Source organism: Macaca thibetana, chromosome 9 (genome assembly GCF_024542745.1).
Source record: "Macaca thibetana thibetana isolate TM-01 chromosome 9, ASM2454274v1, whole genome shotgun sequence".
Taxonomy (NCBI): Eukaryota; Metazoa; Chordata; class Mammalia; order Primates; family Cercopithecidae; genus Macaca; species Macaca thibetana.
In genome coordinates this window covers 24,276,825-24,303,768 of record NC_065586.1, presented here as the reverse complement: position 1 = coordinate 24,303,768, position 26,944 = coordinate 24,276,825, and the positions used below count along the sequence as shown (strand labels likewise).

Sequence of the window (26,944 nt, the reverse complement as noted above, 5' to 3'; positions counted from 1 at the left end):
TTCCAGAAAACACAAAAAACCTAGTATAAAAGATATTTGTTTAAAATCATCTTGGGAAACCGCCTCATGTAATAATGTCTGTGGAGTATTAAAATATATATATGCGTGTGTGTGTGTGTGTGTGTGTGTATATATAGCTTGTGGAAAAGGAATATTATGTACAGTTTGTTGTATTTCAAACCCCACCCTTCCAAGTCTGGAATTTGTAAACATATCACTCAATCAGACCACACAGTGAAGTAAGCAGAGAAAACTGAAAAGGAATCTTATGACATTCTTTCACCCTCAAAGAATTAAAGCCACTTACTTTTTCTTAAGGAAATCACCTGTGTACCTAATGCCGTGAGTAAGCACATTCGCTCAGGTCCTGATTACATGATTCCTTTGTTTGCTGGCTTCATCTAAATCCTTGGTTCCACACTTGAATATTTTAGACTGCTTCCTCTTCAGAGACAAAATCATCACAAAAGACACAGAGATCCTAAAATGTTTCTCAGCTCGAGTGTTCACAACCAATAAAGACCATTTTGTAATACCCAGTTTTCAGAGAGAAGCTGACAGTGGCATGGATAAAAAGTAACCCTCCCCGTGATAAGTCAATTTCTCCTCCCCTTGGAAATTAGTCACTGAATAACCTCAGCCCACATCCAACCACAGGCTACCTCACGGGTGACTCAGTCCTTCAACAATTGCTTACAGGGAAAACACCAGTGAAGGAACTTTAAACGGCCTAGGTAAATGGGTTAACAGCAAAGGAAATATTACAAAATATATTTCACCGAAGGCAAACAGGATCATTAAAAAGGGCAAACAACCAGCCACCGAGAAATGAAACTGTCAGAAAACCCAACATATTCAATCCAGAGGAACCAACTTTCAGATCAGTTTTCTGTTGACTTAAAGGTGCTACTTAAACCTAGACCAGCACCCAACACCCAGTTTGCTACCAGACTTGAAGTCTGGGAATTGACAGCTGAAGGAAACATAAGCCTCTTCCCCTGGTTTAATACTAGAGGGAAAACATGAGGGAGATAAGGAAGCTGTCTATTAATTAACCAGCCCTGTTTTACCAAGCTGAACTTTGGGTAGCAGCCATTAATCAGTCCTACATAGAGCCGGGCAAGGAACTGCAGTCACCCTGGAAAATACATCTGAAATGAGAAGGAAAGATAGAGAGGGCAAACCATGGCTGTGCAGAGGGGATTCTGGAAAGGAAACCAGAGCCCTTCTGCCCCACCCTAAACAAGATGAAGGACGAGAGGCAGGCGATCCCCAGAGACCTCTGGGTACAACCGCTGTCAGCACAGCCGGTCTCTTCCAGGGGAACCGGTACAAGAAGGTGCGTGTCCACAACACGAAGTGACTTGTGCAGCGCTCAGCGGAGAACGGGAATTAATGCACTGCTAGCAAAAGGTCGGGGAGAAAGGAAGCACCTCCTGCGCTCACAGGCTGGCTCTGATCACCATCATGTTTTCTGGGCCCTTGGGGACTGGGTGGAACCGAAAGCTATCCAAGTGGGAATACGGTGACAAGGAACTCCACACACTGGGCTGGAAGCCCCACTGGCTTCACGCCACACCCGACTACCACACTCTGGGCAGCCTGTGCATTTTAAAAACATTTTAAGGCTTTTAGAGGTTGTTCTTGCTGACCAAAAGAATTCCATGACGTCTTTCAAGTTCAAATCCAGTCCTTTGCAGGCTTTCTAAAAAAACTGTTTACTGCCATCAAATCGCTTTGTGGTTATTAAAGAAGGGGGCAAATGGAGCACGTAACATTGCCACCCTCCTAAGATGTCTCACTAGGAACGATATTTGGGTGAAGTGGTTGTAACAGATGCCACCTAAGAGGTCGGAAAACAGTAGAAGGAATGTGGAAGCTCTTGTTTTGATTTTTAATCTAATCAGCAAGGGTTTGTTATTTCTCACCAGAGTATGGGAGGCACACACTATCAGTTTCTGATGAATCTGGTACACATTAGGCAGGTTTTGTGTCTTCGGTCAAGCACATACGTTCCAGGAAGGGGGATGGAGGGGTGGTCCCCCTTGTCTGATTACGCCGCGATGCTGCCCCTATCACATCCCCCAAAGACCCTGTTTTATGGCGTGAGGTATGCTAACAGACATGGCTCTTATAATTCTTCTTTACCTGCTTATTACGGGCAGGGTTGCTTGTTCCAGTGACTGTTTGTGAAGGGTCTGGGGTCAGGCTGTCCCCCAGGAAACAGAGCAGTAACTCTCTCTGTCTCTCTGCTGCTTGGCTAAGAAAGTCATGCCATGTTCAACACGTTATCCCACATCTGCTATGGGCTAGGTGCTATGTGGCTCACACCTGTAATCCTAGCACTTTGGGATGTGGAAGCAGGAGGATTCCCGAGCCCAGGAGTTTGAGACCAGCTTGGGCAACATAGGGAGGCCAAGTCTGTACAAAAAGTAAAAACTTAGCTGGGCATACTGGTGCATGCCTGTGTTCCTAGCTACTTGGGAGTCTGAGGGGGGAGGATCACTTAAGCCTGGGAGGTTGAGAGGCTACAGTGAGCCAAGATAACACCACTGCACTCCAGCCTGGGTGACAGAGTGAGATCCTGTCTCAAAAAAAAAAAAAAAAAAGGGCAACAAAACAAAAAACCACAAGAAACCTTGTTGATTACGCTAGAGAGAGGTGGCTTCTGTTGACCCTGTTACAATGAGAGTCGGTGGGTTCAATGCGAGAAGTCTGGTTTACCTCTGCCTTCCCTTCCTTCCTGCCAGGTTCACAGCAATTTCCTTTCACTTTCAAAATGCCCCAGGGCACTGTCTGTAGCATGCACGCATGGATTCGTCATTACCAGAGCAGTAATTCACTGTCAGGAGTTTGAAAGCCAGCCCAATCCTGCGGTGAATCAGGATGAGTTAAATGCTCTTTAGCAAGCACGGAGTTCACCCAAGAGAGAGGTGGAGCTCAATCTCCAAAGGCCCCAGAGTACCCGCTAATGCACCAGACAAGCCAATTTCCTAAACAATATTCTGGTGTCCTGGTGCCATCTAGGACCCAGTGGCTTAATCTCAGTGGAAGGCACATTCTCCAGAGAAGGGCTAGTTCAGGCTAACTCACCACAAAGTTTGGTTCAGTGTGAGTGTGTGCAACCATTAACACCCCCATGCTTCGGTTTGATGACTTCACCAGACCCTTCTCTGCCTGCTCTACCTTGGGACATTACAGCCATTGCTACATTACTCTTCCCAGCAGCGTATAAAGTGTCCTACTCTTCATTTTCCCTCTTCCTTTCATTGACTAGGCCTAAAAGCAAAGTGGAAGCAATGTATTCTTTCTGAGTCAGTGTTAAGAATGGACGTGCTAGGAAATATTCAGGATGACCTCAACAGGAAATAATTCTTATGCTCCGGTAAAGCCAATAGTATTGTGACACATATTCCTTCCTATTTTCCCTTTCATATTCATTTCTTCATTGGCTTTTAAAAAATTACATTTGCTCAAAGAAAATCTAAACTGTACCTATAGATATGAAGATGATATTAGGAAGGGAAGGGATTATTACGTTGAAAAAATTTCAAATTCATCTTGTTTGCATTGGTAAAATTGGGAAGATTGCCATTTGTAAGGTTTTAGTTAGCCTATTGTTTCATTTGATTGTAAATGGAATGTCTCCCAGACATGAGGCAGACAGACAGACTGCTGCCAAAATTATTTAATTCCCAGGAAAGAGATGGTCCAGTCAGCGGTTAGCTTATGGCTATATTTAAGATGAGCGTTATTTCTATAAATCTTTTGACACAGGAACTCTGCTGAGCCCTCCAGTGGCCAGACCTGGCTGACCAGTCCTGGGCCCAACAGTGATTAAAGATCTCAATCTGGAACAGAATAAAGAAGTAATGTTAAATAAATCATTTCGCTTCCAAGCCACAATCAATAACTGTGCAGTGCTGTAGGATGGATAAAAGAAAAATGTCCTTCTCACTGATACTCAATCTTCTGCTGGGCTACTCCTGTGTTCTCCAGGCCAAGGACAACCTTCTTTTGTACCGAAAATAGTTACAGTTTGTAAAATGATATCTTCTTTATACCACTTGCAACAGATGGTACAAATAACTCCTTCTCTTATCTCCATCTCTGCACATCCACCCATTTCCTGGACGGACCTTGTTCTTTTATGCACAACTCCCTTTCAATGTTTTCTAGATTGGATACTACTAAGTTATCTACAGCACCCAACTACAATTTTTTAGTGCCTTAGACTTTATTTTTCTCTTTATGACAGTTCTTGAAACTCCTATTTAACTTGTCAACCACATGTTGCCATATAGGATATATTGCTTTATTTGCTTGTGACACTTCATATTCTAACAAGGGATTTTAAATCCCCGTGCTCACCATACCCCACCCACAAACACTCCAATAGTCACACAGCAGTTTGCAGTTTACAAAGGGCTCTCAATTGTGACATTTCATGGGCTCCAGAACTCAGTGAGAGACAGAGGACAGGTATCCTATGTCTTTTTGAATGGTTGGGAAACAGAAGTGCAGGGAGTTAAGAACCTCACCCAGCTTCCCATAGCTGCTAAGCAGTGAAGCAGCCAGAACCCCAGCTTCCTCGGTTGTTTGCGTGTGACCTGCTGTGCACTTCAGCACACTGCGAGCTATTCTGCAAAGAACGATGCTCCTCATGCCTACCCACGCATGATCACTGACGGATTCCTTATTCGATTTCTGGCCTTGGTGTGAAACACGAACAAGTCTGTCTGAGAAGTGCCTCACTCCATTCACCGGTCCAGATTTTCACAGCAAAGGAAAAGAATCACTGGGGCATCTCAATGGGCTTCAGCTCTAATGATTTAGAGCCTCTCTTGACTTACAATTAGGTTTTATCTACTTGCCTCAAAATGAGTAAGTTACACAATTAGTTATATATTAGTTATATTTAACTAAGACATATCAGTATGTATGCTTGTATATATTATACTTATATATACCTATCTATATTATACATCACTCAGTACTATATAGATATCCCCATATCACATAAGCTATATATACGTATACACATACAGGTATGTACACATATGTACATATAAGTTATATATATGTATACACATATGTGTATATACACACAGACACATGCACAAGGTCATCATCAGTCACAGGCACCAGATTATTTATAAAATAAAATATCTGAGCCTTAGCTGATTAAAATCCCTTACCATTATAACCCTAATTCTGTCACGGGGTGACATTCCCAGGACCACGCCCCTCAGAGATGCATGCACCGCCCACAGAGGTACAGGGTCTCCATCGCTGCCCTCTATGCTCTTCTTTCTTTTCACTGGAGGGACTGACCAAATTGATCATACTGTGAACAAAAATAGCTAGCTAGAGCATTATATAACTTTAGGATGATTGCAACAACGTGAGAATTAAAATGTATACATATTTTAGCTTGATGATATTAACATACCTAAATTTACACAATGAGGTGATGTTGATCTGTGTAGAATTTTATGCTATACAGCCGGGTGCAGTGGCTCACATCTGTAATCCCAGCACTTTGGGAGGCCGAGGTGGGCAGGTCACCTGAGGCCAGGAGTTCGAGACCAGCCTGGCCAACCTGGTGAAACCACATCTCCAGTAAAAATACAATAATTAGCAAGGCATGGTAGCACACACCAGTAATCCTAGCTATTCGGAAGGCTGAGGCAGGAGAATTGCTTGAACCTGGGAGGTGGAGGCTGCAGTGAGCCAAGATTACGCTGCTGTACTCCAGCCTGGGCAACAGAGCAAGACGCTGTCTCCCCCCACCCCACCCCACCAAAAAAACTCAGAATGTTATGCTCTACAACTGCAGTTTAAAGGATAGATATGAAAACAGCTAGGTAGAGTGTTGTATAGCTTTAGGATGGTTAGAACATGAGAATTAAAATGTATATATATTTTAGTTTGATGATATGATATACCTAAACTTAAACAATGAATCGATGTTGATCTATGTAGAATTTCATACTATACAATTGCAGTTTAAAAGATAGATGGTTTTCAGAGCCCATGAGAGTAAATGGTGGTAAACACATTGGGGAATGGCAGATGTCAAGTTGGAAACCATATGGCCATTTATTCGTGGTCTGTCAATGTCTTCTCACAACGGAGCTACTCAAATCCCAGGATGTCTGTTTCTCTAATAACTCCTTTCTCCTGGCCTCATGTGGTCTCAGCTTCTCACTACCAATTGCTCCCTAGTAGGTTTAACCCCTTCAGGCCTGTCTCATGTCTCCCTTCACTGCTCCTCCTTCTTAGATCACAGCTTTTCTGAAACCAACTCTGTGGACCTAGGTTACCGTCTTAGCCCTTCTACAGGAACCACATTCCATTGCCTGCATTCTGCTGTGTTCATATTGATCTCAGTAGGATTTGTGTAGGTTCTATTACCAAGCAAAAGAAAAAACAGCACAAGGTGAGCTGTGTCTGTGGAGCAAATTTTAAAAGGTGTGTTACGGATGACTTCTGATGAAAGGTGTTTTAGTTGTGCCAGTATTCTGATCCTCAGCCGAACAACATCAGCCCATGTGTCAAGAGAAGAAAGGATTGTCTGAGGGAACGGTCCCAGAGGGTAACACTACAAGACAATAATTCATAGATCTGCCAGGTTCAATTTTTCCTCAAAAATAAACATGAAAAAAACAATGATGGGGACCCAGATTAAAACAGCCCTCGTGCCAATTCTTCCTGGGTTCAGAGGAGCCACCTCCTCCACTGTGAATGCCCCACTGTGAACTTTTATTCAAAAATAAAAGAAGTTCCATGGGTATCCTAGGTGTACTGAGTGTGCGAGCTGGGGAAATTCTCGCGTGTAAGGCTAGGAGTTGATGCCATTTGTTACACAATTTTATAGGCTTATGAATGAAAAATGTGTACTTTCCCAGTTTTCATTAGTTATGAAAAAATCTAAGAGGTTCTAGGTTTATAAATTAGATGACAATAGCTTTGAAAACCCATCTGCTTTCCTTGGGTTTAGTTGGAGTCTGTGGCAGAGAACACGAGAGCACCTGCTAGTTTGGGGGCCAGGCCAGCGGCTCTGAAAGCCCCCAGGTGCGTTTCCCCGCAGTGGGCGCAGCAGGGTGATGGGGGAAGAACACCAGACGGGGAATCCCAGAACCAGCATTCTGGTCCAGGTGTTAATATTGTTTTCTTTCTTTTCACTTTTTTTAGTTTTAAAGAGACAGGGTCTCATTCTGTTACTCAGGTTGTAGTGCAATGGTGTGATCATAGCTCAATGAAGCCTCGAACTCCTTGATTCAAGTGATCCTCCCAACTCAGCCTGCTGAATAGGTAGGATTACAGGTGTGCACTACCACACCTAGCTAATTAAAAAAATTTTTTTTTGTAGAGCTGAGATCTCACTACATTGCCCAGGCTGGCCTCAAACTCCTAGTCTCAAGAAATCTTCCTGCCTAGGCATCCCAGAATGCTAGGATTACAGGCATCAACCATCACGCCTGGCCAACATCCCTTTCTTTATCTGTAAATAAGAAATCTCATGTAGATTTTCTCTAAGGCCCATTCCAATGATGAGATTCTGTGGATCCATATATTTACTGAGTAGCTACCTATATACAAAGCCCAGCGTTAAGACTGATGAAGGAAAAGGGATCTGTAAGACATGATTTCTGCCTTTGAAGAACTTATGTTCTAGTAGGAAAAATAAGACATGTGCATGAACATTAAAATATGACAAAGCAAGAATAACTTTGCCAAGTGTCAGACGAGTGCAGCAGACAAACACTCTGGTAGTTCATTGAAGAATGAGATTCTTATGGTTGGGGTGGCTAAGGAACACCTTTCTGAGGAGGTGAGAGTGGGTTCATGGATGATGAGTAGAATTTCAGTAGGTAAGAAAGAGGTCCCTTTCTTAGGTATTGTAGGCAGGAACAAAGGCATGGTCAAGGACAAGAGATAGGAAAGTCTAGGTGCCTTGGGGGAATGGCTAGACTACTGACCCAACAAGTGAGTTACTCTCAGACAGTGGTTTTCCAGCTGTCAGACGGTGGGCATCAGAATCACCTGGAGAGTTTGCTAAATCAGATTACTGGGTCTAACATCCACTGTGTCTGATTCAGTAGGTCTCAGGTGGTGCCGAGGAATCTGTATTTCTAACAAGTCCCCAGGTGATAATGACCTGCTCGTCCAGGGAGTGCTCTTTGAGAACCACTGCTTTAGTGAGTAGAGGGACATGGTAATACAGGGTCACTGAACGTTCACATCACAATCTCCATTCTACCGTGAGCTTGGTTAAATCCTTTGGATAGCAATCACAATTGTCTAGAATTTCCCTATTATAAATATTGTCAACTAAATCTGCCAAGAGAAGATGGAAACAGGGAAGAAAATGAATATTTTGGGTAACTTCCTATTTACCAATGCTTTCCAAAATTACCTCATTTAATTCTCATCTCATTTCCATCAGATACATTATAATTCCCATTTCACAGATGAACAAACTGGGCTCAGAGACTTCAAATATCTCGCGTGAAGTCAGATAACGGCCAGGATCTATGAAGTGCTAGAATAATCTTGCATTCTAGTGTTAAGAAATCAGTGTGGAGATCTGACCTTTGAATCCTCTTCAAAGGAGGGCAGTGGTTCAAGAACCTCTAAAAATGAGTATTATTTCTGTCCCAAATCAGGTCCATCTGTATCGAGTGTTGCAAGAGTCACAAGAGACGGGTCAAATAGACCAACCCATGTTCATGTTATCTACAAATGTGGGGAACAAAAAAAACTTCTTCCAAGTAATGACTCCAGGGTACCCACGAGCCCCACAAGACTGCTCCATTTCAAAGGAATACCTTTGTGTTTTCAGTCCAAATAGCAAGTCAGTCAGCCAGCCAGGGAACATGGCTTGGAAATCTGAGATGGTCAGCAAAACCACTGCTTCTCCTTATTTGGATAAATAACAGCCTTAAAGACAACCAGCTTGGGAGTTGTACATGCCCTGAGGCTGGGCTTGGCAGGCATCTCTGCCCACACCCTGCCATGCCTTTTGCTGCACCAACAGCTGAAGGAGTGTAGCCAAATATTGACCAATCCCTTCTTCCCCACCAGGTACTGATACCGACAGGAGCCTCCTCTTCAGCGACACGATCTGCTTCCGTGTGTCCCAATAACAAACTGCCAGGTGGGCCTTTGAGTATCCCTACGTTTAAGTCAAGGCCTGTACTCCTGACACTGAGTAGCTCATGGACAGAACGGACAGCAAGTCAGTAAGTCATGCTCCGTATGATGAAATGCCCGCAGAGAGTAAGGAGCTACACACTGTCTAGTTGCTCTTCTTACCCATTGCCTCCAGGAAGGAAAGACCTCCCTCCCACACAGGATGTAAGGCAAGTGAAGAAAATGCTTTGTAATCTACGGAGCACTTTTCAAAGTTCATGATTAGGGCCGAGCACGGTGGCTCACACCTATAACCCTAGCACTTTGGGAGTCCAAGGCGGGCTTGAAGCCAGGAATTTGAGACCAGCCTGGGCAACATAGCAAGACCCTGTCTCTGCACAATTTAAATTTAAAAAATTAGCCAGGCATGGTGGTGCATGCCTGTACCCTGGCTACTCGAAGGCCGAGGTGGGAGGATGGCTTGAGCCCAGAAGTTCAAGGCTGCAGTGAGCTATGATTATACCACCGCACTGCAGCCTGGGTGACAGAATACAATCCTGTTCCCCCATCCCCACCCCCCCCAAAAAGTTCTTGATTAGCACCAAGAGCTTTCAACTCACTTCAAAAAGAATCAAGCTCCAGGCTGAAACAAAGGTAGCTTATCTTCCACCAATGCCCAAACCAACCTCCCCAGCCCTTTGTTTTTTTTTGCATTATCTTTACTTTTCTGAAAAGCAACATTAGAGCAGTATTTCTTCCACAGAGGACAGGAAGATAAGTGACAATAAATAGAGGGGTTTCTTTAAATTAGGGCAGCAAGACACTGGGGCCATTTTGATGACCTTTCCTCCAATGCACTGAAGTATACAAATTAGTTTCCAATTTTTTTTTTTTTTAATTAAAAAGGGTTTAATTGGCTGGGAACAGTGACTCACGCCTGTAATCCCAGCACTTCAGGAGGCCTAGGCAGGAGGATCATTTGAGGTTAGGAATTCCAGACCAGCCTGGCCAACATGGTAAAACCCCGACTCTACCAAAATCACAAAAATTAGCTGGGTTTAGTGGCGGGTGTCTGTAATCCCAGCTACTACGGAGGCTGAGGCAGGCGAATCACTTGAACCTCGGAGGCAGAGGTTGTAGTGAGCTGAGATCACGCCATTGCACTCCAGCCTGGGTTGTAGTGAGCTGAGATCACGCCATTGCACTCCAGCCTGGGCGACAGAGTGAGACTCTGTCTCAAAAAAAAAAAAAAAAGGTTTAATCCTCCTCATCAATCAGTACTCCTCCACACCATCATCTTGAGGAAGGCAGTGGGGTGTGGTGGAGCGAGCACCAGATTATGACTCAAAAGGCTTGGTTTCTCCCTGCTGGGAATCTCTTCTTGGCTATGGTCTCATAACTGTGACTAGTCCTGACACTGAACTTCTCTGAGCCCCTGATTCAGCTCCTTAGTTGGTTCAGTAAAACCTTCTTGCACTTTCTCTTCTGGTGCTGTGAATACCTAATGAGTTCCATCACTGTTGTGTCACTGTGCACACATGATTATTAATATCACCAGCAAACATTCAGGGGTCTACTCAGTGAGCTGTGAGGCAGAAGAAAATGAATAAAACGGAAAATGCTCACTTACATATATTCACAGATGGAAGAAATGAATGACACATTTCGTTTTTGAGGTACAAGAACTGGCAAAAGAATGAGGACTCTGGATGCAGCCAATGTAAGAACATCACACTGTATTACATTTCAAAGACATCATATTTGAGAAAACGGTCCAGGCTGGACATGGTGGCTTACGCCTGTAGTCCCCACACTTTGGGAGGCTGAAGCTGGTGGATTGCTTGAGCTCGGGAGTTCGCAACAAGCCTGGGCAACATGGTGAAACCCTCTCTCTACAAAAAACAGAAAAATTAGCCTGGTGGGGTGGCATGCACCTCTAGTCCCAGCAACTTGGGAGACTAAGGGGGGAGGATCATTTGAGCTCGGGAGGCGGAGGTTGCAGTGAACCACTGCACCACCGCACTTCAATCTGGGCGACAGAGGGAGACTCTTGTCTCAAAAAAAAAAAAAAAAAGTACTTTTCCTCATTCCTATTCCCAAATTAATTGATCATTCTGAACCCAGATCAGGCTATATAAAAGACTCCCAATCCATTTCATAGTGTTACAACAACAAATAGACTCAAATTGCAATTATCTATAATCACTGTGAGATGGGTGATTACCCACATCTTGGCATTGGATCATTCTCTTTTCCTTCCCATCTTACCACCTGGGAGAACATCTCTTTTGTGAATGAAAAGAGCATCCGTATCATTACTTGTCTGTGGCCAGAATGCAAGCTTTGACTGGTGAAGAGGAAACTGAACTAATTAGCTCAAGATATGTGTTTAGAGGCTCTCGGAATTTCAACTACATTATCCATTCTAGTCCTGTCCCATATTTATATTAAAAACAGGGAGCTGGGTGCTTTAGCATGGTTCTTGATAGAAAAACATTTATCTTGTAATAATGCTCAAAATTAATTTTTGGCATAGCAAAAATTGGGAATTTAATGCAAATGTAGAGATGCTTTGTTATTGCACATATCTGTCGAGACGGCTTTGCACATATACTCACTGTATCTATATTTAAAATATAAAATTATATTTGGGTAGTTTTTATATTAAGATACTCTATGTATATGAGTACATATCTGTTGATAAAAATTCTGTGCCAAAATTAAAAATATCAAAATTCCACATCTGACTCATTTTTATGCTCTAGTCTCAAAGTGACACTGAATAGAAACTTATTAGCATTTCAGTGAATTTCTTCAGATCATTGTTACGAATAATAAAAATACAGAAACATTTTAAAACAACATATTTCAGTCTTAAAATGGTCAGATTAACATAATTATAGCCCGAGGTTGCCAACAGTGCCACATTTCTCATTTTCATGAAAATGCAGAGGTTCTCTCAGATTGCAAGCTAATAGGCTCCTCGGTCTAAATATATACAGTAAAATCTGCAACAAATTTCTGAAGCATTAAGATCTGAACCCTGCAGATATCTGGTGAGTAAGTTGCGCTGCAGTGGAGCAGACTTTTTTTTTTTTTTTTTTTTTTTTTTTTGCAGTTACACAGCTGCTAGAAAATATATTTTTAGATTTGCTTTTAAAGGCAAGCAAAAACGGTTTCCACTTTGTGGATTTCCATCCATGATGTATCCATCATGATCCCTCAGTCCCTACTGCAAGGGGTCAACCATCTACAAAATGTTATATTCCGTGTCCTCCTTCCTTGCAAGTGACTGCAAGGACTGGTACTAAATGCTCATTCTAGATGAAGCTATCAGACCCTGACCACCAATCCTATGCTTTAGAGGCGCTGACACGCATCGAAGTTGAAGCACCCTATAGATCAGGCCCCTGCTATTTCTGAGTTGCCCCATTGTTGGCATTGCTATGATTCCTTTTTGTTGTTTGTGTTTTTCTTTGGAACTCTTCCTACTCTGTCAAGGGTGCATGAAAAGGAACAGGTTCAAAGAATGAAACCAGAACAAGGCAAAGCACGACCTTTGATGTCACAAGAAAAGAAGAAAACGAAAGAAATCAAATACATGTGTCGATCAACTAAGTCAAACATATTTTCTGTTGCAGGAATATGGAGTGAGTTAGTGCTGCCTGCGTAATGGAAAGAGGTCCTCTAGCTTCAATGAAAAGCTAGGTAGTAACACCTTTTATCTGGAGAGACCTTAAATAAATAAATCTGCTCAAAAAACTATTTAATGAGTAGCTCTTCTTTTCTCCCAAATAGTAACATGCTGATGGTCCTGAGAACTCTTAGAGAAGAATTAGAATTCATTTGGACATCCAATTTTTTTTTTTTGGCCAATTGTATGCTTTTAAATCAAGTTTTACCCCGTCCCTTCCTTGAACCCTCAATTTAGGCTTCATCTTAAAGCCTTGGTTTTTATACTTCACACATTAACAAGATACCATCACCACTTTGGCTCTATCTTTATATCAGCTGTACTAGTACTCATTTAATAATTTTCTTTAAGTCAGTTTTAAATTGACTTTTTTCTCCTTAGTTGTGACTAAGAATTATAGTTGTGACTTAAGGAATTAATGGATATTAACTCTCAAGTTCTTTGTGCTACCAGTCTTTCCAACATTCATTCAAAACAACATCGTGTAATTATTACCATTTACGCACTGTTTTTCTAGTTGCCACCTAAAATCACTGGTTCCAAGCAATGGACAACTTTGAAAGTAATGTGACGAGTCATGCATTAACGTTTCAAACAGCATAACTGCAGGAGCTATTTGCCACAGCAAAGGGGCTGTTTTTTAAAACAATGCCATAATACTGTACAACCTTGTTCAGCCAATATTGTTTTATTCAAAGTAGCTCATAATTTGAAACAGCTGCTATTTTTCAGTTGACATGATGGCCTATTCTCCTTCCATAAAAAATACTGGATAATCTAAATCTGGTTAGTTTAAAATCCATTTATTTTTAGTCCAGGCTCACACATTTCCAATTAATCAGCTCTGGCCTAACTACAGGATTTCTGGTTCTCTTTTAGTAAGACAATCCAGAAGAGAGAGAGAGAGAGTTTTCCTGCTTTCTAGAGGATAAGTGAAAGCTGGCTAGACTCAGTGACCACAAAAGATGGCTAAGAGAAGTCAAATAGATAGTGTTTTTCTAAATCAATCAAGAAGACAAACCTCGTAAGCTCCAGAGGGGTGAGAACAAAAGCAGGGAACAGGCTGAAATGGCACTGCATAGAGACAAGGGTCTGGTCTCGGGAACAGTGACGTGAGATCCATCCCTATTTTTGCCTCTTCTTTATTTTGTGATCTTGACCATGTCACTCCAACCACTCTGGGCCTCCTGGGTCTCAAGTTACAGGGCAATGGGTTACAAAAGATGATGCCTAAGACCTTCTTTCTATTTCTAAAGCCCTAAGACTCCAAATACGTCAGGCCTCTTTCTTTCTTGTTTTCATTTTTAATTTTTGTGCCAACATAGTAGGTGTATGTATCTGTGGGCCACATGAGATATTTTGATACAGCATGCAATGTGTATAATCACATCAGGGTAAACGGGGTGTCTGCCACCTCAAGCATTCATCCTTTGTGTTACAAACATTTCGGTTATACTTTTCTTTTTTTTTTTTTTGAGACAGAGTCTTGATCTGTTGCCCAGGCTGGAGTGCAGTGGCACAATCTCGGCTCACTGCAAGCTCTGCCTCCCGGGTTCACGCTATTCTCCTGCCTCACCCTCCCGAGTAGCTGGGACTACAGGAGCCCACTACCTTGCCTGGCTAATTTTTTTTTTTTTTTTTTTTTTTTTTGGAGTTTTAATAGGGATGGGGTTTCACCGCATTAGCCAAGATGGTCTAGATCTTCTGACCTTGTGATCTGCCCTCCTCGGCCTCCCAAAGTGCTGGGATTACAGGTGTGAGCCACATCGCCTGGCAGTTATACTCTTTTAGTTATTTTAAAATGTACAATTAAATTATTTTTGACTATAGGCATTATGTTGTGCTAGCAAATACTAGTTCTCATTCATTCTTTCTAAATGATTTTTCTGTACCCATTAAGTGTCTTTTAAAAAATTATTATTAGTTTCAGGGCTGTTTCTTGAGGGAGCACTGGTGATGCAGGTCGGGTTTGTCTTCTCAATTACAAACCTGCGGTAGCCAGCTCTAGTTCCTCAAAAGCGGACAGAGTATCTATGACTTCTGCAAATCACATGTAAGCAGAGATCACCTGCTCCACAAGAAAAAGTAGGACAGAAGAAAATGTGTTACCAGTAGGCAAAATGTATCTTAAAAGCACTTTTTTCTTTTTAAAAGATTAGCGTGTTCTTCTCCCTTCCCCTAAATTTATATAAAAGTAACACATGCTCATTTGAGAAATGTTGGAAAAAGCATCAAGAGAAACACGGTCCCCTGGAAGCCCTCTAAGGGGTTGGGTCTGGGACCCAGGGAGCCTAGGCCGATGTGGTAGAGAACAGCCTAGTATGGTCTGGGATGCCTTGCTGAGCACCCACAAAGAACACAGAAAAACAAACCCCAGCAAGTGAAAAATACGTAGGTACAAGGGATGCAACTTGAAAATGCAAGGACATATGTCCCCAGTCAAAGGCAATTTCCGCCAACACCTATACTTATAAGAGCAAAGAAAAGGGATGTGGTTTGGATATCAAAGGGCAGAGGGATGTGGCAAAAACCTCTCAAGTGCACTCCAGCCAGCAGCGACTCAGAACTCTTCGGGAGCCAACCCTAGTACCTGCTGGGGAGAAGGAAGGTTCTGCTCCAATCAACTTGGAGTTGTGTTGGTTGTGTAGCCAATCCTGGATTTTAGGCTGAACTGGGGCTGGAAGCCTTGATCCTGAAGCCTGTGTTGGGAGCAGCTGCATCCCCTGTTGATGCTGTTAGCAGTAATTACGTTGCATAACAAGTCACCAGGATATTTTTGCTGCTGTGTTGATGTCTCACTCTTCAGGAGGAGGTGGGAAGAGCAATGTTGAAGGTGAAGTTTGGGCTCTCAGGCAGCTGAGCCAGCTGCCCTAACTTCAGAATCCTCCACCTTCAGCCTTGACATTCTTCCCGGCCCCCTCCTGAGAGCTCTGCGAGCAGACTGAAGGGCAGTGGGCAGGCACAGTTAGCCAGTCTCCATTCAAAGATACTTTCTAGCTCCCAAATCAAGCTCCCAGACAAGCTCCCTGCTCTGTCCTATGGAAACCGTTTTTATGAGCAACACAGCACATGAAGCAAAGAAGAAAACAGGAAAGGTCTGTGTAGTAAAGAGGAAAGAGCCGTTTATCCAAAGTGCTTTTCTCTATCTCTACACTATCTGATGTTCACTGTTTTCATTATGCTCTGAGTAAGTTGTAACCAGGTCCCTGGATAAAAAACCAGTGTGATACTAGGTTTTGGATGCTACAGATCTAAAATAAAATAAAATTCCAGAAAAATACAAAATAGTTTATCCTGAAGCCACATAAACATTAGACCTGAAGCTCTCAGCTACTATTGAGGCTGTGCCGTCCAGGACTTAAAAACAAGGAAGACAGCCTGGATTTAAACCCCAGCTCTGCTACTTACAAGTGTGTGATCTTGATCTTGTTCCTCTCTGAGCCTTGGTTTTCCAAACTTAAAATGGGTGTAATAGTACCTATTCCGTAGGGTTATGATGATGACTAAATAAAATAATAGATATGATGTAAACCACATTGGATAACAACTTCTCATGTATATTAACTCATCTATAAACTGGGATAAAGATACCCACAGAAATATGAATAAGCAAATTCATGAACACATGTACTTTTGAAAGGAAACAGACTAATTTAAAAGGACATTGCTCCTACTAAATTCCTTTAAAGGAAATCAATGCAAAAATATTGTGACTGAATTATTGCAAGAGTTGACAGAATAGTTATCTCAAGTAAACATGATTTCTGTCAAAGACCTTTTCAGGCAATCACTAAACCTGATATAACAGACTTGTTATATCAAGCTTGCTATTTAAAAACTGTAGAAGTTTTAAATGTGATTTTATACAGATTAAATTGCTATTTCTTTAATTTTTTTTTGAGACCAGAATAAAGGCTATTTTTATTTTACAATTTAAAGTGATTTTCATAAGAACAAAATACCAAAGAATTTTTCCCTGGAATGTTAAAGGACACATATGAATTTCCCTCCTCGTTTGTACCATGCCTTCAAATTATCGACTTTGCCTCAGACACTGTATGTAAGTCAACATCTTCATAAAAACATTGAAAATTGTCACAGAGCACATAAATCAACAAGACCTGTAAAAGCAAACTATGTTGGCACTTTAAATCCTTTTCCAAATTATAAGGTTAGCCAGAAACAAGACCACAAGATTTATAGATTGAAGACAGCCCAGTTTAATTTAAGTGGATTTCAAAAAAACAGAATAATGTCAATAACAAAGAGAGATTTTCTTCTAAGCAGTGTGCAAGAAGTTAAAATAAAACCTAAAATTCCAATTTCCTATTGCATTGAACTTGAATACAGAAGACAAGTTAATGAAAGATAAACGTGCCAGAGCATGAAAAAAAATTCTAAAGATAATATCTTATCATAAAGGCACAGTTCTTACCTTACATTTTCCGTGAGCCTTTCTTTTCTAGAAGAAACTTTCTAGACTCACAGAGACCTCGAAACCACCCCTCTCTCCAATGCTTTCAGCTTTGCCTGTCTTCATGGTGACTAAATGCAAGCCTTGGGTTTTTTACAGAAGGAAGCTTTTAGTCAAAATATGTGGTTTAAAGGAGCAGTATCCACTCTTGTTAAAACTATTTCACGGACATTCAGAGGTTTTGTTTCTACTCTATGAAAGTTAATTCTGAGTAGGAAGGCATTTTTCCTGTCCCGGAAATCAGCATAACTAAAACCAATGCTGAGCTAACGAGAAATGTTTCTTCCATGTGTTCTGTCTGGCAGAAACTGCAAGCCATATCAAGGAAACACGTGATGTTTATAAATACAATATGGCTCATGTTGTCATAACCTCTCAATGACAAAAAATAAAAAAAAATAGTACAAGGAAAAGCAAGCAGCTACGCAGCAGGAAAGATGAGATTTGTATCACTTGGAAGTTGCATATCAGATGTGCATATATTACCTTTTCTTGCTTCTTGAAAAATAAGACTTTGTAACTGGAAGCAGAGAAGGAGCCAGAAAATATCTCCCACGTTCTGGATAGCCACTGTATTCAAATGTGTTTGCCTAGCTAATCATTTCCGTAAGAGTCCTTCCTTATCAATCATAACAGAAACATCTTTTTTTGCCTCCCAGAAAAGCACAGTATAAAAAAGATTTCATTACGTATATCACTCATAAATGAGTTCCACAGTGTTAACTCCAGCGAATTATAGAACACAGACAAGGATTTCATCTAGCTTGAACTGATGTGAAAAATTATAGACGTCCGTATCATTATTGATTATTGAGTTAATTGATTATTGTCCGTATCATTATTGCTTTTTGCCAATATATCTTCAGGATCTTGCATGAGAGCTGAGACCAGAGGAAGGATCTGACTCACTATGGCTGATTGAGTGAATCAGTAAACGCTTACAGTAATGAAGTTAGGTTAACTGCTCTAAAGTCATCACCCTTACGTTGTAAGTTTAGAGATATTTGAAATACTGACTATCAACTCAATCTAAAAGCAAGGGGCCAGGCACAGTGGCTCATGCCTATAATCCCAGCACTTTGGAAGGCCATGGAGGGAGGATCCCTGGAGCCCAGGAGTTCAAAGCCAGCCTGGGCAACATAGGGAGACTCTGTCTCTACAAAGAATTTAGAAAATTAGCCAAGTGTGGTGGTGTGGGCCTGTAGTTCCAGCTAATCAGGAGGCTGAGCAGGGAGGATCACTTGAGCCAGGGAGGCTGAGGGTGCAGTGAGCCATGATTGTGCCACTGCACTCCAACCTGGGTGACAGAGCAAGACCCTGTCTTCAAAATAAAATAAAAATAAAGCAAAATAAAAGCAAGATTTACCCTAGTGAATTATAAACACAGCAAAATCAGATCTATCTTATTCAGATTTGTTATCTAGGGATTTAGCTTACTTTCTACCACAGGTGAATTTAACTCCTGAAAAATCCAGCCCCTTCCCCCACAAAAAAGGTTAGATAAGTGTGTATTTCTGATGAATACTTATTTTAATCTGACAAAGAAGATTTTTTTCTTTATTGTTATTCTTAAACTTCAGGTTACTAACTTTTTTTTGTTTGTTTTTTTGAGATGGAGTCTCACTCTGTCACCAGGCTGGAGAACAGTGGTGTGATCTCGGCTCACTGCAATCTCTGCCTCCTGGGTTCAAGCGATTCTCCTGCCTCAGCCTCCCGAGTAGCTGGGACTACAGGCACGCATCACCAAGCCCAGTTAATTTTTGTATTTTTAGTAGAGACAGGGTTTCACCATGTTGACCAGAATGGTCTCGATCTCTTGACCTTGTGATCTGCCTGCCTCAGCCTTCCAAAGTGCTGGGATTACAGGTGTGAGCCACCATGCTCAGCCCAGGGTTATTAACTTCTATCAAATTACACCGATCGACTGAGGAAAGGCAGACATTCTTATTTCTCCTTTGGGTCAGTGGCCAATACTGGGATAAATTAGGTAATGTGCTATAAGCCTCAAACATGTACCTTTACAAATCATTGGATTGCCCTGAGTAGATAAGGCACTAACTAACTGAAAGTTGGTGACAGAAAAGGGCTGAAGTAAGTATCTTTTTCTATCCAGGTATTTAATAAGAATCTACTCAGGGCAGGGCACTGTCTGAGAGAGCCACAGGGAGTATGAAGATGAATGAAATGGAGACCCCGTTCCCGAGAAGCTTAGAGCTGAAAGACACTTAAGATGCGTGGACAGAAAACCAACACTACATGTTCTCACTCATAGGTGGGAATTGAATAATGGACACAGGGTGGGGAACATCACACACCGGGGCCTGTCATGGGGTGGTGGGAGAGGCGGGAGGGATAGCATTAGGAGATATACCTAAGGTAAATGATGAGTTAATGGGTGCAGCACACCAACGTGGCACATGTATACATATGTAACAAACCTGCACATTGTGCACATGTACCCTAGAACTTAAAGTATAATAAAAATAAATAAATAAATAAATAAATAATAAATAAATACATCATTCATAAGAAAAAGAATAAAATGGTGAAAGGAAGAAAAAGAAACATGCATCAATAACTCAGTGCAGGCAGGAAAAGGAGAGTGCACAAAGACAGCAGGGCAGGGAGGTGAAGTTCTATGGAAGTTTCGAGAAGGGACAGTGAGTGGTGAGGTTTGGAAAGAGAAGAGTGAGAGAGGCTTGATGAAGAGAGTGGCTTCTGGGTTAAGTTTTCAGAAATGCGTGGCCCATGGACATGTGGCGATGACTCATGGACATGCTGATGAAGACAGTGGTGGAAAAGAAAGGACAGTAGTGACCACAGGCGTGATTACAAAGGCCAATTCTAGAGTTGGCCTGCCTGGCTCTAAATTCAGCTCCACTTCTCTTTAGCTGGGTAGCTTTGAGCAAGTACGCTGCCCTCTCTAAGTCTCAGCTTCCACTTCTGAAACAGGAGGAGAATAAGAACGCCTCTCACATTGTATAGCTGTGAAAATCAAATGGCAGCAAATACAAGCAAATTGCTCAGTATGGTGACTGGCACAGAGTAAGCACATCAGGAATGTTAGTTAGTGATACCACTGTCATTGCATGAGTGAAGGGGGTATTACGGCTGGGTCAAGAATGATCTCTAAATAGATAATCAGCTAGGCATGTTTTCTGAAACTTCCATTTCTGTGGGATTCTTTTGTTACCACGGGATGACTTGATAATCCCTGAATCCCAAACCCTTCTTCTCAACCAGAACACTGCCCTGTGAGAAAAAGTGCTCTGAGTTTGGTGGCCACTGCAGACACACATACTAAATGGGCAAACCACTCCTTTTCTTTCCTTTTTTTTTTAATTTTTATGGATATCTTTTATAGTATGCTCAAAAGAGGAGAGAATGAAGCAAAATTAAATATAAAAAGATACCATGAAATAGATGCACAATGAAATTAAGAAATGAAACAAATGTAAATAAAGGATAGTTTGTGGCCGGGCGCGGTGGCTCAAGCCTGTAATCCCAGCACTTTGGGAGGCCGAGACGGGCGGATCACGAGGTCAGGAGATCGAGACCATCCTGGCTAACACAATGAAACCCCGTCTCCACTAAAAATACAAAAAAAATTAGCCGGGCGTGGTGGCGGCGCCTGTAGTCCCAGCTACTCGGGAGGCTGAGGCAGGAGAATGGCGGGAACCCGAGAGGCGGAGCTTGCAGTGAGCCGAGATCGCGCCACTGCACTCCAGCCTGGGCGACAGAGCGAGACTCCACCTCAAAAAAAAAAAATAAATAAATAAAAAAATAAAATAAAATAAAGGATAGTTTGTGTGTTCTGAAGTCTTAGTAGGAACATCATTTCAAAATTGCAAAACTTAAATGGAAATATCAAGGAAGGGAGTCTGTAGGCTCTGTATAAAGGAGCAGAAAGAAGTTCAAATCCAGGGACTGATACTGATCAGATGTGTGAGCTTGGGAAAGACCTGTTTGGCTTCAGTCTTATCACCTGTGAAAATGAAGTCTGTATACCCACTTCGCAGAGTTACTGACTCATTTAAATAATATGTAAAGTACTTAACACATTGCCTACTCAGCAGACACAAAAAGGTTTGCTATCTTCTATCTAGAACAACGATGGTAGAGAATGAACACTAGTTATATCCTGATAGATTGCACCAAAAAATTAATAGAGTCCCTATACATTTTTACAGTTTTACAGAAAAAAGAAGTCAAAGTGGAGTGTGCAACAAAAGGAAGATGAAAGTAGGAAAATTAAAAAGAGAGTCCAGGAATGAAGCCAACACACAAAACACACGCCACAAATGCCTGTACCCTTGCTGTGGGTGGGCCACAAATTTAATTCTAAGCTTTAGAGTAGCAACACAAAGAGGGAAAATGATCACTTACAAGATTCAAAGTGTCCATATGATAAAAATAAACCAGGAGAAGCACAACTATTTCTGGTGATGAGAACAGAGAGATATTTTTACAGTGGGTCCTCATTAATGACAGAAAATGAAAAATATGGCATTTGTAGGACCATCCGTAGGACACTCAGCACATCCTGTTTAACAAGTGTGTTTACTCTGCACTCACCAGGGGTTAAGATGCCATGACCGGTTTTCGGAGGGATGTGAAGATGACCCGTCTCATAATATGGCTTGTGCCTTTGAAGAGTGTACAGTCTTTTGGATGAACACACATTTAAATGATTATAACACAACACAAATGTGCAACAGGCCCCCAAAAGGGAACGATGAATTCTGACAGGGCATTAGCGAAAGCTTCCTGGAGTAGGTAGTCTTTCATTGGGGCTCTAAAAACAAGTGTTTATTATTTTGTAAAAGATTTTATTATGGGCTGGGCATGGTGGCTCACGCCTGTAATCCTATCACTTTAGGAGGCCGAGGCAGGTGGATCACCTGAGGTCAGGAGTTCGAGACCAGCCTGGCCAAAATGGTGAAACCCCGTTTCTAGTAAAAACTACAAACTTTGCCAGGAGTGGTGGTGTGCACCTGTAATCCCAGATACTCAGGCGGCTAAGAGAGGAGAATTGCTTGAACCCGGGAGGTGGAGGTTGCGGTGAGCTGAGATCTCACCACTGCACTCCAGCCTGGTGACAGAGCAAGACTCTGTCTCAAAAACAAAACAAAACAAAACAAAAACAAACAGATTTTATTACGAAAATTTTCAAACACAAAAAGTAGAGGAAACAACAAAAGGTACCCACATCATCCAGCTTTGACATTTTTCAACATTTTACCAATCTTGTTTCATCTACTTCCACGTTTTCGTTTCTTGGTTTGCTGCAGTATTTTAAAGCAAGTCCCATTTGTCATGTCATTTAACCTGTAAATACTTTAGTATGTTCCATCTTTTAAAACATAACCACTAACCTATTATTATGCCTAATAGAATTACCAGCTATCCCTTAATATCTCCTGATTCCTAACACATGTTCAAATTTCCCAAATAGTTTTAAAGATGTATTTTACAGTTGCTTTGCTCTTCTCAAAATCTGAAGATGGTGCATAGGCCACATTTTGTTATGATGGTACAGAAGGCCCCTGAGAAACTTAACTGCGCTCCCTCCCACACTTTTTTTTTTTCATGCCAGCAATTTGCTGAAGGAATTAGACAACTGTCCTGGAATATGTTAGATGAGTAGAATTTTGAAAGACAGATATGTAGAGAGGGAGAGTGAATTTGAGACACTTGGAAAAAGAAAACAGGAGAATGAGATGTGGGAAGTAAGAACTGTTAGGTGATTCAGTAGATAAACAATGAAGGTTGTAATTTCAGCAGCCACAGTGCCTGGGTTTAAATCTCTGCTACTCTCTGGCTGTGTGGCCTTGGGAAAATCTCTTAACACAAGGAGCTGTCTCCTCATCTGTAAATAGGGGGACTTATACCAAGACCTGTCTCAAAAGTTTATCTTGAGGATTAAATAATTAAAATTACTGACCAGGAGTGGTGGCCCATGCCTGTAATCCCAGCACTTTGGGAGGCCGAGGCAGACGGATCACCTGAAGTCAGGAGTTTGAGACCAGCCTGACCAACATGGAGAAACCCCGTCTCTACTCAAACAAATACAAAATTAGCTGGGCGTGGTGGTACATGCCTGTAATCCCAGCTACTCAGTAGGCTGAGGTAGGAGAATTGCTTGAACCCAGGAGGCAGAGGTTGCAATGAGCAAAGATCACACCACCGCACTCCAGCCTGGACGGCACAGCGAGACTCCCTCTCAAAAAATAAAAAATAAAAAAAATAAAAAAAAATTCCCACAAAAGTGCTTAATAAATGCTCAAATAGGTTAGCTATTGTAAGAATACTGGTACAGGCAGTGGCAGAAGGTTCATCTGTTAGAGACCTTGCAGAGGGGAGTGGATGAGCTCTGGTGACCAGGTGAATGCGTTGGAAGAACAAAGGTCAGGCAAGAGAAGAATCATTGACAATTCAATGTTTTACATCCCTTCTTCCACATTCCCCAAAATATGCATGCATACACATACAGGCACACATGCATGTGCACACACATACACACACCCCATCATAACCCCTCCATTCTTCAAAAGGTAATCAAGAAGGATAAAGACTTGAGTGGGAGAAATATTAGGAATTTTTTCTTCAACAGAAAGGATTGGAAACTGTGGAAATAATCTCCATGTGAAGACACTTAGAAGCTGAACATTTGGGTCTTGAATTCTAGAGATGGCAGAGCTAGGGATATGGCTTCGTGGGTCATCCACATCGATGTAATAGTCAAACAAGTGGTAAGATAAGAATCACAAGTGCAAAGGTTCAGATAAAAAAGCAAATTTATAAAAACAAAACAAATAAACCCCAAACTAGAGAAGCCGCTTGAACACACGCAAGAGGAAGAAGAGTTAGGGAATGAAGGAGGCTGAGGTGTCTGTGAATGCAGACGAGGAATTTAGACACAGCAGTGCCATGGAGACCAATGATTTCTAAGGAGATCACTCACTGGTGTCAAACACAAAGGTCAGTAGAAGAGGAGTGGGAGGCAGCAATTACCTTGGGTATTAGGGAATGATTTCACAAGTAGGGCCAATCTAGCAATTGTCTATATGCAAGTAAAAATCGAAGACATGCAAGAGAAATTAAAGGAAGCAGAGAAGAGGGAGAGTATAAAATGATGAGAGCAGAGGGTCTTGGAAAGTTGTCTTAAAGCACACAAGAAGGTGGAGAAGCCCCCACACTATGAAAAGCCACCAGGTTTGGTGACTAGCAAGTCACCCTCAAAGCAGGAGAACTGTCCAGTTCCTTCAACAAACAGGTGGTATGGAGAAACGTGTACTTTTTGAGAATCATGAAATGGAATGGTTCCATCTTCGAGTTGTACATTTGTGAATTTAAAACCCTGTGAGGACATATATAAATTTTGCAAAAGGGCCTGTTCCATATGGTGAGCTCAGTCCCTTGGGAACTGAATTATCAAAGCTCCTATCTGATGTAAGGAAACAAAAGCCATGCAATTAAATGAGATCAGGGTGGTGCGCAGAGAAACAGGAGCCAGGTGTGCTGACTTCCAGCCGAGAACCACAGGTCTCCTTAGACAGACTAGCCTCAGAAACGCTCAGCTAGATGCTAGATGAAAATCTAGATACACGTTTTCCCCACGAAGCATGCATTTCACGCACACTCTAAGGCCTAGTCTAGCACGCTTCCTGAGTAACACATTTCCAATCATAAGACCGCTCTGGGAAGACTGTTTTAGATGGAGAGTTTTACATTTTCTTTTCTTTCAAAGGCAAGATATCACATTCATTGTTTAAGGAAAGTCTCCGAAACCCCTGAGGAGTTCTGGTGTGACTGCTGTTGCCCCTCTGCTTATTCCAACCGATGTTTTTCATGACATGCATGTTTATTGGTCATAAGCAGGCAGCTGGGAGTTCTGTGCCAGGCTGTCTCTGGAGGCTGGGGAATGAGGTCTAATGACATCAGGGGCAGGACTGCAGTGACTGACTCGTGTGAGCAGTTAGCGTTGAATTCCTTCATGGCCATACTCACATTGCAAACATACGGGAGGATGGAGTTCCCTAACCCCACCCTGCAGCGTGGTTTAGTCTACAACAATTGATCCTTGCTCTGTTCCCTGCTTCTCTTCTCCACCATGGGCAGCTGCTTGTGCAGCTGGGCTCCAGAGGCAGGGCTCAACAAAGCTTCCTGCCCTTTAATGGCAATGCAGCCACACTCATCAAAAAAGGAAAAAAGATTCCAACCTGCAGAGCCAAAAGGTGAGGGCAGCTGAATTCCATGCCTTTTAGTGTCTGCAAACTGTGAACAGGAACCAAGTTGCAAACTGCAGGCATGATCACACCTAGCTGGCTTTGAAACCGCTTTCTATTTCTCATTTCTAAGTAATCCACATTGAAACACAAAAGCTTGTCTGTTGGTTAGATGGTGAACATTTACTGTCCCTTCATTTGGGGACAACGATTGAGTTTCCCACACACACACAATGAGAGCTTAAAGTAGGCTCTGGGTAACCTAGAAAAAGTGATCAGTAGGGTTTCATCTTCAAGGAAGAACAGAACCACTCTGCAGAAACCCGTAGCACATGCTCTGCATTCTGATCAGCTTTGTTCATACGGTCAATATTTGATTCTCTCAGTCCTCACTGATGCTCCTTAGGTAGGTACCAGAGCTTCTGGAGGGTTAAAACAGGTGTCCTTCCAGCCCCAAACAAGATTATCAGAGGCGATTCTGGGGCACCTGTGTGGAAATGGCTCTATGCGACAGGAACAGAACTCAGCACCATGGAATTCCAGTGTGAAGGCTAGACATATCAAAAAATAAAGATATTCAAAGAGCAAAGACATTGATGAATGTCTCCGAGAAAGAGAATAACAGAGTAAGAAAAGGCAAATGGTGCTGTAATATTTAGTCCATGCTTCATGACTGGCATGACTCAATCTGTCTCCATGTGGCTCTGGTTTACACATAAAGTATAACCGGAGAAATAAACCTCAAAATCCTAGAATTTCTGAAGTAGCAACACAGCTTTCAATTCAAGTCACACATCATTTCTGACACAAAAATAACAGCAGCTGAGTACGTGAGAGGCCTTTCCCTCCAGAAGTGTAGGCTCTGATCCCACAATGTCGTCATTCGTATTCCAGTCCAGAAGGACACAGACCTTCTCCCAGCACTTTCAGCTAGATCTCCTGGCTTCTTTTCTGGTTCTAAACTTACCCCATATGGAAAGCAGAATGGTGGTCCCTGAAAGATGTCTGCATTCTAGTCCGCTCAACCTGTGACTACATCAGGTTATATGGAAAAGGGAGAGTCAAGGTTGCCAGTCAGCTGACCTTGAAATAGGGAGCTTTTTCTGGAGGATTGGGTAGGCTCAGTGTCCTTAAAGCGTCCTTAAAAGTGGACGTAGGTAGGTACCAGCAGCTCTGGTACCCACCTACGGACCACGGAAGCAGGATCAAAGGGAAGCTATCATGCTGGGCTTGAAGATGGAGGAAGAGGACAGCAAACCAAGAAATGTCAGTGACCTCTAGAAGTTGGGAAAAAAAAGAAAAGATTCTCCCTAGGGCTTCCGGAAAAGAATGCATAACTGTTGGTGACCCCTTATGTCAGACCAGAGAGATTTCCAGTCTACAGACTCTAGAACTGTAAGACAGTAAATC

General features: G+C 42.1%; 1 protein-coding gene across 15 annotated transcripts in view; it reads right to left on the bottom strand.

Annotated features, from left to right (window-relative positions):
- The window catches only part of KIAA1217 (KIAA1217 ortholog), an 839,027-nt gene that overhangs the window by 79,767 nt on the left and 732,316 nt on the right, over positions 1–26,944 (bottom strand). The window contains exon 1 of one of the 15 annotated variants that reach the window (XM_050804848.1): positions 17,268–19,769. The exons of 10 other annotated variants lie outside the window; for them this stretch is intronic. The gene's annotated coding sequence lies outside the window, so the exon portion shown is untranslated. 4 more of the 15 variants (XM_050804843.1, XM_050804847.1, XM_050804849.1 and 1 more) reach the window with 4 other exon arrangements.